The 16,567-nt window shown below is 39.0% G+C and overlaps 1 long non-coding RNA gene across 1 annotated transcript in view; it reads right to left on the bottom strand.

Annotated features, from left to right (window-relative positions):
- The window catches only part of LOC125933812 (uncharacterized), an 87,802-nt gene that overhangs the window by 49,171 nt on the left and 22,064 nt on the right, over positions 1 to 16,567 (bottom strand). Inside the window, exon 2 of the long non-coding RNA XR_007461107.1 lies at positions 8,154 to 8,240. This is a non-coding gene — a long non-coding RNA (uncharacterized LOC125933812). The remainder of the gene's footprint in view (positions 1 to 8,153; positions 8,241 to 16,567) is intronic.

Below are 16,567 nucleotides of genomic sequence, written 5' to 3'. Positions count from 1 at the left end.
ATGCTGAGAACACGACCCAATCCCTGGCTATGGCGAGGAGCTTTAGGAAGCTATATTAGCTTTTCAACTTTCCAGAGTGGTAAAGATGGCTTACTCCTTCACATTAGACGTATCTTTATGTGACATGCCCAGTACTTACATAAAGTACTTTATATGCATTATATCTTCCAATATTCTCAACATTAAGAATTACATGCAATTGTTATAGCTGTGAAAAATGGAAAAATGGAGGCACACGGAGGTTAAATTACTTACTTGAGATCCCATACACTTTAAATGATTTGCATATCTAAGCATAAATATGGCAGGATAATATTTTTGTAACTTTTAATCAGATTCAACCTCCTCCCCCCAACCTTCTCCCTCTTTGGAATTCCTTCATATGTTCCACAAGGTGTTTCCCCCAACTCCAGTGATACATTATGAATTACTCACGACCTTAGGAATAGGAAAGCAGAGGAGAGAGAACAATGGAGTCAAATATATTACTTACGTTTGACAAGCTGAAGTGCAGGTAAAAGATGGTACAAATTTGGAATAATAGGACCTTTGGTACCCCCACGTCATTCAGTGCAGAAAATAATTTCATGGCTGGTGAGATGGCAGGAGGAGAGATCTCACGGACAGGAATACAGGACCACTGAGAAGCTACTCAGATCTGCCGCCCAAGAGCTTCATGGCAGCACAGCCAGGGTTCAGACCCCAACAGTCTGGGTGTTACCCACCAAATGATAAGCGAGACTGATGCTCATTTGACCTTTGTACACTTCCATTCAACCCACCTGATAGGGACAGTCACCGCCCCCCAATTTCGATGGGTTGGGTCACTCACACAAGTAACCACAAACACATGGAAAGGAAGATGGGGCCCTGACATCTGGAAGGATAGGGCAATGGGGTAAGGAGAGTCCCTAGGACCAAATCAAAGCATTTTGCAGTCTCCCCTGGGATTCCCCGAGTCCTGTCACTCCCACCCCTTTCACTAAGGCAATCAGCAACCAACCAATTAGACCACGAATGTATTCAATGGTCCTATTGCACATTATCAGGGGTGGAGAAACCTGGCTCAATGGGGTTCTTCTGCTGGGAATCTGTTACTGAAAGCGATGCTAATTTGTAGTGTCTTCTATTTCTCCAAAGTACTCAGAGATTTTGATATTCAATCTGTGATTTATTCATACACCCTACTGTGGGGTCTTTTAGGTCATCCTGCAGATCTCTCTCTTCTACCTCATTCTTCTCTAACAAGTGGTTTGTTGGCAAACCAGTTGCATTCATGGAGCAATTCATACACTTAGCCTCACTTCTCTTTGCTCTACCAATAATAAGGGTCCCATCCATTTAACCTAGTGCTAGACCTAGCAACAATTTAAGAACTCGAAAGGGCAAAGCACCAATTATAGTACAGAAGGCTTGGTCGGCTGGGTGAGGAGGAAATAGCAAGCTTGACCTTTCAGACTTAAGCTAACATGTAGATCACCAGGGTCCATTTAAAAGTCAAAGACATTTTCCAAACCACCTCAAAGAATTAACAATATATCCCTATCATAAGAGAATTCAGAGATTTTTTGTAATCTACAGAACCAGACTCAAAGCATGTACATATTTATTTCTAAACATTTTTCATTTGCTGGGGAGATTTGAGGAACTCTAAAAGAAAGAGAAATGGCATAATATGCTATAAAAGGAAAACACTGAGCAAACAAGCTGTAAGCAGCCCTCCATTTGGTTAATATGGCATAGTGTTTACAACATTCTTTTCTTCAGCACTATCTCACAAATATTTTGTCCAAATTTCTATAGTATATATGTTTAGCCACAGACCGAGCATGAAGGAGAACAAGCTTTGAGTCACTGGCCTTCTAGAAGCAACAAGTTCTCTTTCCAATGTCTACCCAAGAGGCATTTACCCTGCCATAGTCACACCTTCTCATTAGATACTCCTGAAGCACTGGATCATTCCTGTTCAAAGGCAAGTCCACTAAAGTGACCAATCTTTGCCCTGTGGGAGGAAACAGCTTACTCCACACAGGAATTATTAAAGTCTCAGTTGATATATAGCAACATCTTTGAGTAGAAACCACAAGCAGCACATAGAAGAGTTAGTCTCCACATTAGTACTCTGCCATCACACCATGAAAAAGTTCGTCCTCCTTTTTAAAGTCCTCCTACTTAGCTTTTAACACCTTTCTATAGGGTGAATCACCCTTGCAAGTATTATCATCATTTACCAGGCACCCATACCATTTGAGATCATGATGTTTCTTGACATGCATCTATCTGGCAGAAATACTCCAAATGTATTGAGTCACTGCTATTATTCTTCCAGAGTTGGAACTACCACAAAGGAAGTGTATACTTGACCTGAACTCTTGAGAGCTGACTCTTTTAAGTAAGTATAAACAGAGCGGAAACCCTGTCATCAGAGAAGCATTTGCAAAAGGGAGACCAAGTCAGAACATGAGCAGCAGATGGGGCTTGAGAGCCAAGAATGAAAAACCCAGGAATGCATCCAAACTCTGTAAATCATTATTGACTTAGCTTCATGCCGTCTTAATGACTTTTACTACCTCTTGGTTCCAATTCGAAGTGCATATTAAAGCAAGCAACATTGCAAAGACCAGAGGGGCTAGAATAGTAAACTACCCGTGGCTTAGTAATCGTTATGCATTAATTATTCAGGAGCTGGAGCTACTCTTTGCAAATATTAAAACCAGTGACAGCAAAGAAATATGCCTTCCGTTTGGAGGATGGGAAGGAGTAGTACTATTTGGGGTTGATGCTGGCACAATATTTAGCAGAGCATGACAGGTTTAGTAGATAAATAATGTGATGTAGTATCATGCAAACTGTTAGCAATGTATTGGAAGGCTCAAGTATTCCCTGTAGGGCATTTACATTGGATTTGCTATGATTGCAATATCTGCACAGTGATGCATTACGTGTTTTATTCTCTTTATTATATGTTTTCATTACTTTGTGTGTTAGAATGCAATAAAGAAAGCTGAAGCAATAAAGGCTGATTGATAATAATAATTCTGCAAAGATGCAACTTCCTTTCTAAAGCAGTTCCAGAGTCAGAAGAACCAATGGCATCCAGTCATCTGTTCCTTTGTGAAGATTTTATCCTCCTTTCTGATAAAGGAACGGTAATTGGTTTGGAAACAGCTTCTGGTGACAGCTGGCACTCTATGGTAAAGGAGGAGGAAGGTAGGGGAGAATGTGTACCATTTAGAATGCTGAATCCTGCATGTGGTTCAATTCTCTGCTTCTCTTTTTGCTTTCATCTTCTTCAATTAGAGATCAGATGTCCTCTTTTAAAGGAAAAATAAGTACACTTTCAGGATCAGTACTGTCTGGGCTCTCTCACTCTGACAGCCTCTCTTACATTCGAAATTTTAAAACATCTTCCCCAGGGAGGCCCTTTAGTAGCTCTCAAGCCAGGTTCACTGGATTCAGGAATGTGTCACATGTGGCCATGGGTCAGGAGAGGACGAGTCCCAACCTAAGTTGAAAGGAGCTTCCGAGATCCAGACATGGGTGGAAGGAGTAGATTTTTCACAGAGGTTTTGTTGGGGGTATGTGGTTTTCTTGTGGGCATCCAGGACAAGTGGATGGATATACAGGCTAGTGTTTATCTGGGATGTTGGGGGCGGGGGGCGGCGAGGGGAAGCTGCACGCACAAATTAAATGAAATAGTTCCATAAGGGACCCTGGGGATCCAGAAAAGTAATAGTGTTGGGAAAAAAAAACACAGAATCAGAGCAAACAGTATCCTCCTCACTTCTGTGTCCAGCACAGAATGGATTCATCCCCATCAGGAGGCCTGGGAACACAGCACGGCTCTCAGCTCCCTGAGGGCTTGTGGCTATAAGAGCACAGGGAGAGAGAGAGAGAGAGAGAGAGAGAGAGAGAGAGGGAGGGAGGGAGGGGGGGAGGGAGGGGGGGAGGGGGGGGGAGGGAGCGCACCTGGTCCTGGTCATGCAGATCAGCATCTTCAGGGAGGCCACCAGCCTTGGAGCCATGGGGAGGCACAGTCTAAATGACTCCAAAAGCAACACACATCAACCAGCAGCACAGTGCAGAGAAGCAGGACTGAGAGCACCCTGCGAGGCACCTTCCAAGACCTCCCAGAAATACCGGGGGAGAATTATGCAGGGAACTGCGGTTTTGTATTATGTAGGCACAGGCATGAGTCAGTGAAATTTGGGTTATAACCATTAAGTGGCTTTATTTGTACCCACAAACAGATGAGGCTTTGGGGAAAGTCAGGTTATATGTGAAGTAGAGAGAAAATTACATTTGTGATTGCAAAGGGCAGACAGTCACTCCCAGTATGTGATTTTCTTTTTTTTTTTTTTTTTTTTTTTTTTGGGGGACAGAGAGAGACAGAGCATGAACGGGGGAGGGACAGAGAGAGAGGGAGACACAGAATCGGAAACAGGCTCCAGGCTCCGAGCCATCAGCCCAGAGCCCGACGCGGGGCTCGAACTCACGGACCGCGAGATCGTGACCTGGCTGAAGTCGGACGCTTAACCGACTGCGCCACCCAGGCGCCCCCCAGTATGTGATTTTCTAAAAGGCCCAAGCAATATAGATCACCCTCAGTTAAACACACTAATGGAACAAAACAATAGTATATTCAGGTCAGACCAGTGAGCTGTCACATGTGGGAGTCCCTGCAAAAGATGACAGAAAGGGTAGGGATGCCCAGGGATCACATGAAATGGAGGGCAGTACTTGTAAAATATTGGTCACAAAGGAATGAATGAGGGGCGCCTGGGTGGCTCCGTCGGTTAAGCATCCGACTCTTGATTTCGGCTTAGGTCATGATTGCATGGCCATAAGTTCGAGCCCTGCGTCAGGCTCTGCACCAACAGTGCAACAGTGCAGAGCCTGCTTGGGATTTTCTCTCTCTCTTTCTCTCTCTCTCTCTCTCTCTCTCTCTCTCTCTCTGTCCCTACCCCACGTGGTGTGCCCTCTGTCTCAAAATAAAGCATTAAAAAAAAAAGAGAGAATCAACGAGAAAGCCTATTAAAGTGCAGATTGTAGGACCTACTCCCCAGAGGTCCTGATTCAGTCAACTCAGATATTCTTCAAGGCTCCTCCAATGTAATCTGTATAGAAGTGATCTTCAAACCACTCCTGGATAAACACCACCATAGGGGCATCTGACAAAGTATCCATCTGGGTCTACACTACCAAACCAGAACCAGAGCTTTGCCAAGGGAATCACTGCGGCTGTGCCCAGAAGAGATAGAACCCTGTGTAAGACAGAGAATAAAGTGAGGAAGACAGCATGGAATGCTGTGACCAGACGCAGGGTTGGAAAATAGGAAGTCTAGAGAAGCAGAGAGAAGACTGAGTGGGGGCCAGGGCCACGGACCAACAGGGCCATGGGTCACAACTTTTACATGGTGTCTTCAGCCTGATCTCACGAGGTTGGGCTGGACAGTGATGGAAAAGCCTCAAGAGATAACTACATCTGATCATTTATTTCAAGTATTTTTGTAGTCATTGTGTATGGTAGGCACATTTTTCATGTGCCAAACTGCTTTCTGAAATACATTTCTCTTAACTAATGGAATTGTTTGCTATTGAGTACAGATGGGAGTTTGCAGGTACAGTTTTTGAGAAGCTCCGTCTTTCTTCGTAGATGTTTCTTTCTTCGAAACTTACTTTGTGAGGCAGCCTTGTATGACAGAAAGAGCATGTGCTTTGGAGGCAGAAAGACTGGAATTCAAATTCGGACTCCACTCACAAAGTGGGTGACATTGAGCAAATTATTCGACCTCTTGGGACATCAGTTGTCTACTCTATAAAGTTGGGATGATTGTACCTAGCCTACAAGTATCTTGTGTGGATTAAGTCAAATAAAATATGTCAAAGTAAAACATAGTTGTGACGCCTCCCTCACAGGGCTTGAGATTTAACAGGCACTGAATAAATGGCAACTCGTAACTAGTATTACCAACCTAGTCTGTAGCTTTGAATAAGCCCATCTTTCTAACACTGTGGTTAGCAGCTTATTACACTTTTCCAGATTATAAGTAAAAGCTGAACTAGTGTTTGTTAATACCTCAGCATAAACATGTACTTATATTTCTAATCATTATATTAAAACAACATATGACTAATGGTGAGTTTTACAGAAATTTCAACACTTGGAGAGGGTTATTATTTTTTCCACATCCTTAATCTAATCCTAGTTTTTCTTAGATTTAAGCAGAATGTGTTCCTTCTACTGGTAATCTCTGATTGGCTTCTGCCTATTTTGCATGCATCCTCCAGATAGGGATGGCCACTTGAGCATAGTCGGTCTGGATAGACCACCCTGGGGTGACAGAAATCCCCCTGCTTCCTTGCTGTCATTTCTTAGTACCACCCTCTTCTACATTTTCTGTTATTTACTTAAGTCCAAGAGGTACTGCCAGCAAGTCTATTCTTTTTTCACCCCAGAGCATATAAGAGGAGCAAGGTAAGAAGTTACAAGAGCAATGGTACCAAACTGGAAGAGCAAAGCCAATCCCTATGCAGCTATTGTTTGTGGGCAATGTCTTGTAGCTTATGGATTACTAGACTATGATTGGCGAATTCCATAAAATGATGAGTTTATAGTATGCTTTGGGAGCTCAGAGTAGGGAGCGACTATGAAAGGCAGGTTCAGTATAGCTTCAAAGAGGAAGTGATATTTAATCTGGGATTACAATGGCAGGAGGGTCATGAGTATTTCAGGCAGTGTGAACAGCATATGCAAAGAAAAGGGCAAGTACCACGTTGTGGTTAAAACTGTGTGTGTGTGTGTGTGTGTGTGTGTGTGTGTGTGCGCGCGCGCGCACGTGCGTGTGCACACATCTAGAGGTGGTGATAAAGAATTGAAGGTGAGATCAGAATGGCGGGTTGGGATTAGACAAGGAATGGCTTTTAACCCAAGCTGTAAAGGTAGTACTTTATCCATAAATTTCAACTGACTGTAAAAAAATATTTCAATAGCAATATGTGCATAAATTGTATAGAACAAGAACAGAAGTGAGGAAACCAGTGAAATGCCCAAAGAATTATCTTTTAACTATCGGTACATCTCATAGACCACCCGCATGTCCCATACTAAAACAAAGCAGAAGTGATCCTACCACAGAGGAAAAGGGGTAAAACCAGCCAGCACCCTGTTTTGGTGATTTGTTTTTTAAGTAAATCAAAGTGAAGTTCAGCCTTTGTTAATGCCCCAATTTAAGACCTAGAATTGCATTTTGCTCATTTAAAAGGCCTTTTCTTTTAGAATAAGTATATTTCATTTGAAAATGGATTTTGCAGCTTATTAGTGACCTAGTCCTGCAAAACTAGGATCCTGAAGCCAGCTTCAATGTGATTCCCACAGTATTTTCAAGCTACTTAGAGCTCTTACCACAACTCCACACCACTGTGGGAGGTGGGTGGGAGGTTACAATTTGGACAAGGGGACCTGAAACTGGGTCTAGAAAGCTGTGCTATGACCTAATATAGAAAAAACAATTACCTTGAAATTTCATAGAATCCATAAAGAAAATCAGGCTGTTTGCATTTTATAGATTATTTAATTCCCCCAAAATAGCTCCAATTTCTTCCTAACACCCTAATCATACAATCTCTATGATTTTAGACAATTACTGATCAAAGTTTTATTTTCCCAGGCCATTGCTTCCTCTCAAATCCTAAATTTGTTATCAAAACTAGCTTCAGTGACCCTAAGAAACTTCTCAAGAAATTTTTTCCAAGTAAATTATTCAACAGTAAAACAATAATTTAAAAGGGAGAAATTCCTTTTGATCTCTTTTTGAACCATGGAAATGGACTTGGGGTTATTGTCATTGTCAGACTTGTTCAACAATAATCTTCATTCTCTCCACTTATCAAGAAAATGGACAAAATCACCATGTACTTCTGTTACAAATTATAATTTTATAAAACTTTCATTTTGTAAGTGAAATACCATGACTAATTAAAAAAATGACACTGGGTTTAAATATCACGCTTATTGTAGCAAACATCATCACTTTCTGATGAGTAAATCTCATCAAAGAAACAAGAACAAAGCAAAACGTCATTCACTTTCAAAATTCTATTCAACCTCCTTTTAAAAATTAGGGACAATAAAAGTTCTGAGCTCAACATACCTTATCAGCTTCTCCTGAGAGTCCTCATCGTCCTTTGATCTTTTCTGCCATCTGTAGCTCCACTGTGGATGACAGAACCTCTCTATCCTGGAGACAAGATGGAAGCATGAAAGGATAGTGGATTTGGGGTCCAATTTCAGATCGTGGTTCAAATTTAATCTCATAATAGTTTTGTAAGCTAAAGCCACACAATTAACTCATCTGGCTCGGGTGTGAAATGAAGGTAAAAGTAACCTGCTTCCTACGGGGTGTGTGTCTGTGTATGTGTATTAAACTGTGCTCAATAAACACTTGACAATTTCCAATTACGTAAGGGGGAAAGCTCAAACTTCTTACTGCACAAAAGAAGTCTGACCAACAGAACTCACAAAAGAAGTTAGAAGAGATGGATCCACATGTATGTAAATGGACTCAACTGCCCAACTAAAAGACAAAGAATGTTGAACTATATGTTTTTTAAATAGTCACATCTAAAATGAAATTTGCAAAAGGAACATCTAAACACAAACCACAGAAAAATTAAAAATGTAGAAAAATTATGTATTAAGCACGTATTGGTTAATACAACCCAAAGAATTCTGGCATAGTTACAATAATATCAGACAAAAGATAATCTTTAAGAGGAAAATATTATTGCACTAGTGGAGAGGGCTTCCACATATTTAAAAAAATGTAGAAACATGTAAAAATACTAAAACTCTATAAACCACAATAAAATACCTTCAAATATATACAACAAAAAGCTATAGAATGAAAAGGAAAAATTGATAAAGCAACCATCATCATAGTGAAAGGTTTTAACACACTTCTCTCAGTAATTTAAAGACCAAGTAAACAAAGAATCAGAAAATAGAATATTTGAAGAACACAATATTCCATACATTAACATTAATGTACATAGAATATAATTAGAGAATAAACATCCTATTCAAGTATACATGGACTATCTATAAAAACTGACCCTCATAAGGAGTCTCAATAAATTTCAGAGAATCCTATAATAATCTGCATTCTCTGATCTCAATAATACTAAATTACAAATCAGTGAGAGGAGGATTTTTTCAGGCCCATATATTTAGAAAGCTAAAAATATGCTACTTTAGAAAAATGTTTTTAATATTTATTCATTTTTGAAAGAGAGAGAGAGAGAGAGAGAGATAGACAGACAGACAGACACAGAGCATGAGTGAAGAAGGGGCAGAGAGAAATGGAGACACAGACTCCAAAGCAGGCTCCAGGTTTTGAGCTGTCAGCACAGAGCCCGATGTGGGGCTCAAATTCACAAACAGCAAGATCATGACCTGAGGCAAAGTTGGATGCTTAACCAACTAAGCCACCCTGGCACCCCTAGAAAGTTAAAAATACACTACTAAATAATTCATGGCTCAATGGAGAAATCATACAAAACATTTGGAAAAATAACAGAAACATTACATCGCAAAATCTGAGGAATGCATTTAAAAAGGTAATTGAAGTTAAAACAAATAATCCTAAAATTTGTATGGAACCACAAAAGACCTCGAATAGCCAAGGAATCTTGAAAAAGACTAACACCATCAGTATTGCAACCCCAGATTTCAAGATATACTACAAAGCTGCAGTAATCAAAACAGTAGGGTGCTGGCACAAAAACAGACACATAGGACAAGAGGACAGAATAGAGAGCCCAGAAATAAACCCACAATTATATGGTCAATTAATCTTCAACAAAGGAGGCAAGGATATGCAATGGGAAAAAGACAGTGTCTTCAATACATGCTGTTGGGAAAACTGGACAGCTACATGCAAAAGATGAAACTGGACCCTGGCTTACACCATACACAAAATAAACCAAAAAAATGGATTAAGGACCTAAATGTGAGAACTAAAACCTTAAAAATCCTGGAAGAGAGACACAGGCAATAATTTCTCTGACATCAGCCATAGCAACATTTTTCTAGATAGGTCTCTTAAGGCAAGGGAAACAAAAACAAAAATAAACTACTGGGACTACACCAAAATAAAAAAAAAAAAAAAGTAAAAAAAAAATAAAATTAAAGAAAAGCTTTTGCAGAGCAAAGGAAACCGTCAACAAAACAAAAAGTCAACCTACTGAATGGGAGAAGATACTTGCAAATGACATATTCAGTAAAGGCTTAGTATCAAAAATATATAAAAAGCTTATACAATTCACACAAAAAAACAAGTAAACAAATTTAAAATGGGCAGAAGATATGAACACACATTTCTCCAAAGACATACAGATGGCTAACAAACACATGAAAAGATTCTCAATATCACTCATCATCAGGGAAATGCAAATCAAAACCACAATGAGACATCACCTCACACCTGTCGGAGTGGCTAAAACCAACAACACAGGAAACAAGTGTTGGCAAAGATATGGCTGTAAAGGAACTCTCATGCACTTTTGGTGGGAACGCAAATTGGTACAGCCACTGTGGAAAACAGTATGGAGGTTCCTCCAAAAATTAAAAATAGAATTACTTCATGATCCAGTAATTCCACTAATGGGTATTTGCCCAAAGAATACAGAAACACTAATTTGAAAAGATACATGCACCCCTATGTTTATATCAGCATTATTTACAATAGCCCAATTATGGAAGCAGCCCAAGTGTCCACTGATAGATGAATGGATAAAGAAGATGTGGTGTGTGAGTGTGTGTGTACGTGTGTATGTATATGTATATATATATTTCTGTTCCAAATTGTGGTTTTGTAAAAACTTTCATTTTATCATAAGTTCAATACCATGACTAATATAAAAAATGACCCTGGGTTTAACCACTTTTATTGTAACAAACAATATATATTTGTGTGCACGTGTGTGTGTACCTATGTATATATATATATACACATGTATATACATGTATACATATATGTATATATATTTAGGTACACACACACGTGCACACACGCACACACACACAATGGAACATTACTTAGCCCTAAAAAAAATGAAATCTTGCCATTTGCGATGACATGGATGGATGGAGCTAGAGAATATAATGCTAAGCAAAATAAGTCAGTCAGAGAAAGACAAATGCTGTAAGATTTCACTCATATATGGACTTTAAGAAACAAAACAAGCAAACAAAGAAAAAAAGAGACAAACCAAAGGACAGAATCCTAACTATAGAGAACGAACTGGTGGTTGCCAGAGAAGAGGTGGGTGGGGGAATGGGTGAAATAGGTGAAGGGGATTAAGAGTACACTTATCGTGATGAGCACTGCGTAATGATAGAATTATTGAATTACTGCATTGAACACCTAAAATTGATACAAGACTGTATGTTAACTATACCTGAAGTACAATAAACAAACAAAACTAAGAACAAAATGAAAAAAAGGTAATCGAAGTAACACAGCCATAAATGCTTTTATTAGAGAAAAAGAAAGGTTGAATATGAATAAAGAGTCCAACCTAAGGAATTTTTTTAAAAAAATCGAAGTAACACAGCCATGAATGCTTTTATTAGAGAAAAAGTGTGAATATAAATAAAGAGTCCAACCTAAGGAATTTAAAAAAAAAAAATTTAGGGGCGCCTGGGTGGCTCAGTCGGTTAAACGTCCGACTTCAGCTCAGGTCACGATCTCGCGGTCCGTGAGTTCGAGCCCCGCGTCGGGTTCTGGGCTGATAGCTCAGAGCCTGGAGCCTGCTTTCAATTCTGTGTCTCCCTCTCTCTCTGCCCCTCCCCCGTTCATGCTCTGTCTCTCTCTGTCTCAAAAATAAATAAAACGTTAAAAAAAAAAAATTAAAAAAAAAATTTAGTATTTTTTAAAAATACTAAAAGCAAAGAAAAAAGGAAAATTAAATAGCAAAGATAAGATGAAACAGGAATAAAATAGGAAATGAAGATATTAATAGAGAGGATTAACTGAACAAAAGAATTCTTTTAACTGAGTAGTAAATTTGACCAATTTTAGCAAGATTGATCAAGAAAAAATAGAAAGTGTACATTATGAGGAATAAAATTAAATCATAATTACAAATTCAGCAGAGACTAACAAGATTTCTTTAAGATTATAGTTTTTTTGTCAATAAATTCGAAAATATAGGAAAAATCAACAAATTCCCTGAGACAGTTAAATTGTCAAAACTTACTCAAGAAAAAAAAATAAAAAACTTGAATATACCCATAACCAATAAAGGCATGGGTCCATCTGAACTTTTTTCATAAAGAAACTCCAAGGACAGACAGTTTTATATGCAAGTTCTACCAAATATTTAATAAGCAACTAATTCCTAAATCGGTTTCTTCCTTTTATGTTTTGTTCAACAAATATTTTTCAGCTGAAGGTATAAGCCTGTTCTGTATTTCCTTAGAAAATATTTGGAAGTTTTGTCTATCTTATGTACATATTTATTACATTTAGAATTGATTTTGTATACCCTGTGATGTAGGAATCAATTTTCTATTTTTCCATATCCACTGTGCTTTCTGCCATGTATCAGATTTCAATATATATGTGTTTCTTAGCTGTTGTTTCATTGATTCTATATCTATTTATCAATATATACTAATATCCGCTAATATAATTACCACAGTTTTTAATGTTTGCAAGTTGTCTGGCCTCCTTCCTCACCCCACTTCACCCCCCACACCACCCACCACCTCCTTCTTCAGGAACATCTGAGCATCTGGGCTATTTTTACCTCTGTTTGTATAAATTTTAAAATACACTTCAAAAGTTCCATAAAAAGTCTTGTTGAGATTTTGACTGGAATTTCTTTTAAAAACGTAGACCAGGGGCGCCTGGGTGGTTCAGTCAGTTAGGCAGCCGACTTCAGCTCAGGTCATGATCTCGCGGTCTGTGAGTTCGAGCCCCACGTCGGGCTCTATGCTGACAGCTCAGAGCCTGGAGCCTGTTTCAGATTCTGTGTCTCCCTCTCTCTGACCCTCCCCCGTTCATGCTCTGTCTCTCTCTGTCTCAAAAATAAATGTTAAAAAAAATTTTTTTTAAATAAAAAAAAATGTAGATCAACTTGGTGAGAACTAATATCTTTATAATATTGAAGCTTCTTATGCTAAAATACGGTATACAGCTTCATTTATCACAATCTTTAGGCTTTTTCAATAAAATTGTTGTAAATTTCTCCTTAATGGTCTTTATTTTTTTTTCCTTACCCCTACACATTATGTTAAGTGTATTTTTTAAATGTTAAGGTCTGTTGCTGGTGCTACTAAAGAAATAGACTTTTATATACTGAACTTCATCCAGCAACCTGTTGAACTCTTACTAATTCTGATATTTGTCTCTATATTTTATGGAGTTTTCTATGATTAATTTCAACCACAAATAACAAAATTTTGTTCCTGCCTTCACAATCTTTACAATTATTATTTCTTCTTCCTTATGAGTACTATTTCTGAAATGTTTACTACAACATTGCACCTACACGGTCATAGTGGGTATCCTTGTCCTGCTACTCTTTTTAAAGGAAAGGTTTTGTGCTTAGCATTGAATTTACTGTTGTTTCATGTCTGATGTTTGGTATTTCAGATATACTTTATCAGGTTAAAGAAATTCATGTCTATCTCTAGTTCCCTTAATAGCATTTTATCAAATGATTTTATCTCTTTAATACTACATCTGTTAATTTAGCAAAATAAACTCACTATTTCTCTAATGCTGAACTTTGCTTTTCTGATGTAAACCCAGCTTGATGATACATTAGCTTTTTGATGGATTCCTGAATTCAATTGCTAACATTTTAATTTTTTTTCTTAATGTTTATTTATTTTTGAGAGAGAAAAAGAGAGCATAAGCAGGGAAGAGACAGAGAGAGGGAGACACAGAATCCGAAGTAGGCTCCAGGCTCTGAACTGTCAGTACAAAGCCCAAAGTGGGGCTCAAACTCAAGGACCATGAGATCGTGACCTGAGCTGAAGTCGGATGCTTTACTGACTGAGCCACCCAGGTGCCCCTCAAGTGCTAACATTTTACATGCTACTTTTGCATCTATCCTCATGAATATACTTAGCCTATAGAGTTTCTTTCTCATACTCTCATCAAGACTTTGCTAGAATAGCAATGAGGTTCCGTTGCAAATAACAGAAACCACTCTAATTCTTTTAAGCAGAAAAAGGATTAGGTCTTTACAAATTTGTTAGGAGTGTCGAACTGGTTTTAGGCTGAGACTCCAAGAGACTTCTAGAGAAATCTTGCACATGTGGTCCACCAAGTTAACGGTTATCTCTGTTACAATTAAACAGACACACACACACACACACACACACACACACAGGCATGATGGTTAAGTTTTATGTGTCAACTTGGCTAGGGTCTGGTGACCAGTTGACTGGTCAAACAGTGGTTGAGATATTGCTGTGAAGTTGTTTTGTATACACAATTAACATCTATAATCTGCTGACTTTAAGTAAAGGAGATTACCCTCAATAATATGGGTGAGCCTCACTCAATCAGTTGAAGGCCTTCAGAGCAGAAACTGAGGTTTTCCAGAGAAGAAGTGTGCCTCAACACTGTAACATGTGTACCCTGCCTAAGTTTCCAGCATGCCAAGACTGCCCTAAAGACTTCATACCCAAGAGTACAATATTAGCTTCTGAGATTCCAGCCTGCTGGCCTGCCCTACAAGTTTTGGATTTGCCAGCCTCTGACAATCACATGAGCCAATTTCTACCAAAAAAAGATATACATACCTTTATGTGTGTGTGTATACATCTATATCTATATCTATATATATATAGATATATAGATATATATATTCTGTATAACACATATAAATGTCTATAAATGTATATTATGTCATATATATTATATGAGTATATATACATATTACATGTATGTGTGTGTACACACACATATACATACCTACATATATGTATCTACATATATATACACACACACATATGTGTATATAGGAATACAAAATGGTACAGCCACCTTAGAAGACAGTTTGCAGTTTCTTGCTAAACTAAACATACTCTTACCATAAAACACAGCAATTGCATTCCTTGGTATTTCCCCAAAGAAGTTGAAAACTTACGCCCATACAAAAATCTGCACACAGATATTTATAGCAGCTTTATTCATAGTTGCCCAAACTTGGAATCAACCAAGATGTTCTTCAGTAGGTGAATGGATAAGTAAACTGTGGTTCATCCAGGCAATGGAATACTATTCAGTGCTAAAAAGAAACGAGTTATCAAGCCATTAAAAGACATGGAGGATTTCTGCATTCTTCGGGTAAACACCTAGTAGTACAATGGATGGATCATAGGGTAGTTCTATTTTTAACCTTTTGAGAAACCTCCATGCTGCACCTCAATGTTTGTAGCAGCATTATCTATAATAGCCACATTATGGAAACAGCCCAAGAGTCCATCAATTGATGAATGGATAAGAAGATGTGATATATGTATACAGTGGAATACTACTAATCCATAAAAGAGAATGAAATCTTGCCATTTGCAATGACATGGATGGAGCTAGAGAGTATAATGCAGAGGGAAACAAATCAGTCAGAGAAAGACAAATACATAGGATTTTACTTATATGTGGATTTAAAAAACAAAACAAATGAGCAAAGGGTAAAATAAAAGAGAGAGAGAGGCAAACCAAGAAACAGACTCTTAACTATAGAGAACAAACTGGTGGTTACCAGAAGGGAAGTGGGTGAGGGGATGGGTTAAATAGGTGATGAGGGCTAAGAAGTGTACTTGTTGAGTGGGAGCCAAGGTGGTGGAACAGCATGGAAGGTTTTTTTTGCATCTCTCATCCATGAAATACAGCCAGATCAACACTAAACCATCCTGCACACCTAGATAACTGATTTGAGGATTAACACAACAATCGGCACAACCTAAACCAGAGAACTCAGCAGGTACTCAGTGTGGAGAAGTGAACTGGGGGAAAGAGAAGCAGCAGAGAGAGGGAGCTGTTTTTGCTTGCGGAGAGAGGATGGAGATGGGGGGAGAGTACAGGAAAGCTTCCCGCCTGCCTGAAAGCTGGAGAGAAAAGAAAGAGTATACAAGGGACTGAACCTAAAAGGGAGAAAGGAGAAAGCAGAGGGTTTAAATTCCATTAAGACTCTATAAACAGAGGCGCCTGGGTGGCTCCGTTGGTTGGGCATCCAACTTCAGCCCAGGTCATGATCTCACGGTTCGTGGGTTTGAGCCCTGTGTGGGGATCTGTGCTGACAGCTCAGAGCCTGGAGCCTGCTTTGAATTCTGTGTCTGCCTCTGTCTCTGTTCCTTCCCTACTCACACTCTGTCACTCTCTCTCAAAAATAAACATTGAACAATTTTTTCAAGTCTGAAACTCTGCAGCTTGATACTGGGCAGAGCTCTGGTGGGAAGGGCAAATCCCCAGGAGCAGAGAGCGAGGACCAAGGGGTCCTCAGGCTACAGGGGGAGAGGCAGTTCCCTTGCTGGGAGGATATTTGG

Source organism: Panthera uncia (genome assembly GCF_023721935.1).
Source record: "Panthera uncia isolate 11264 chromosome A1 unlocalized genomic scaffold, Puncia_PCG_1.0 HiC_scaffold_16, whole genome shotgun sequence".
Lineage (NCBI taxonomy): Eukaryota > Metazoa > Chordata > Mammalia > Carnivora > Felidae > Panthera > Panthera uncia.
This window is presented reverse-complemented; position numbering and strand designations above follow the sequence as displayed.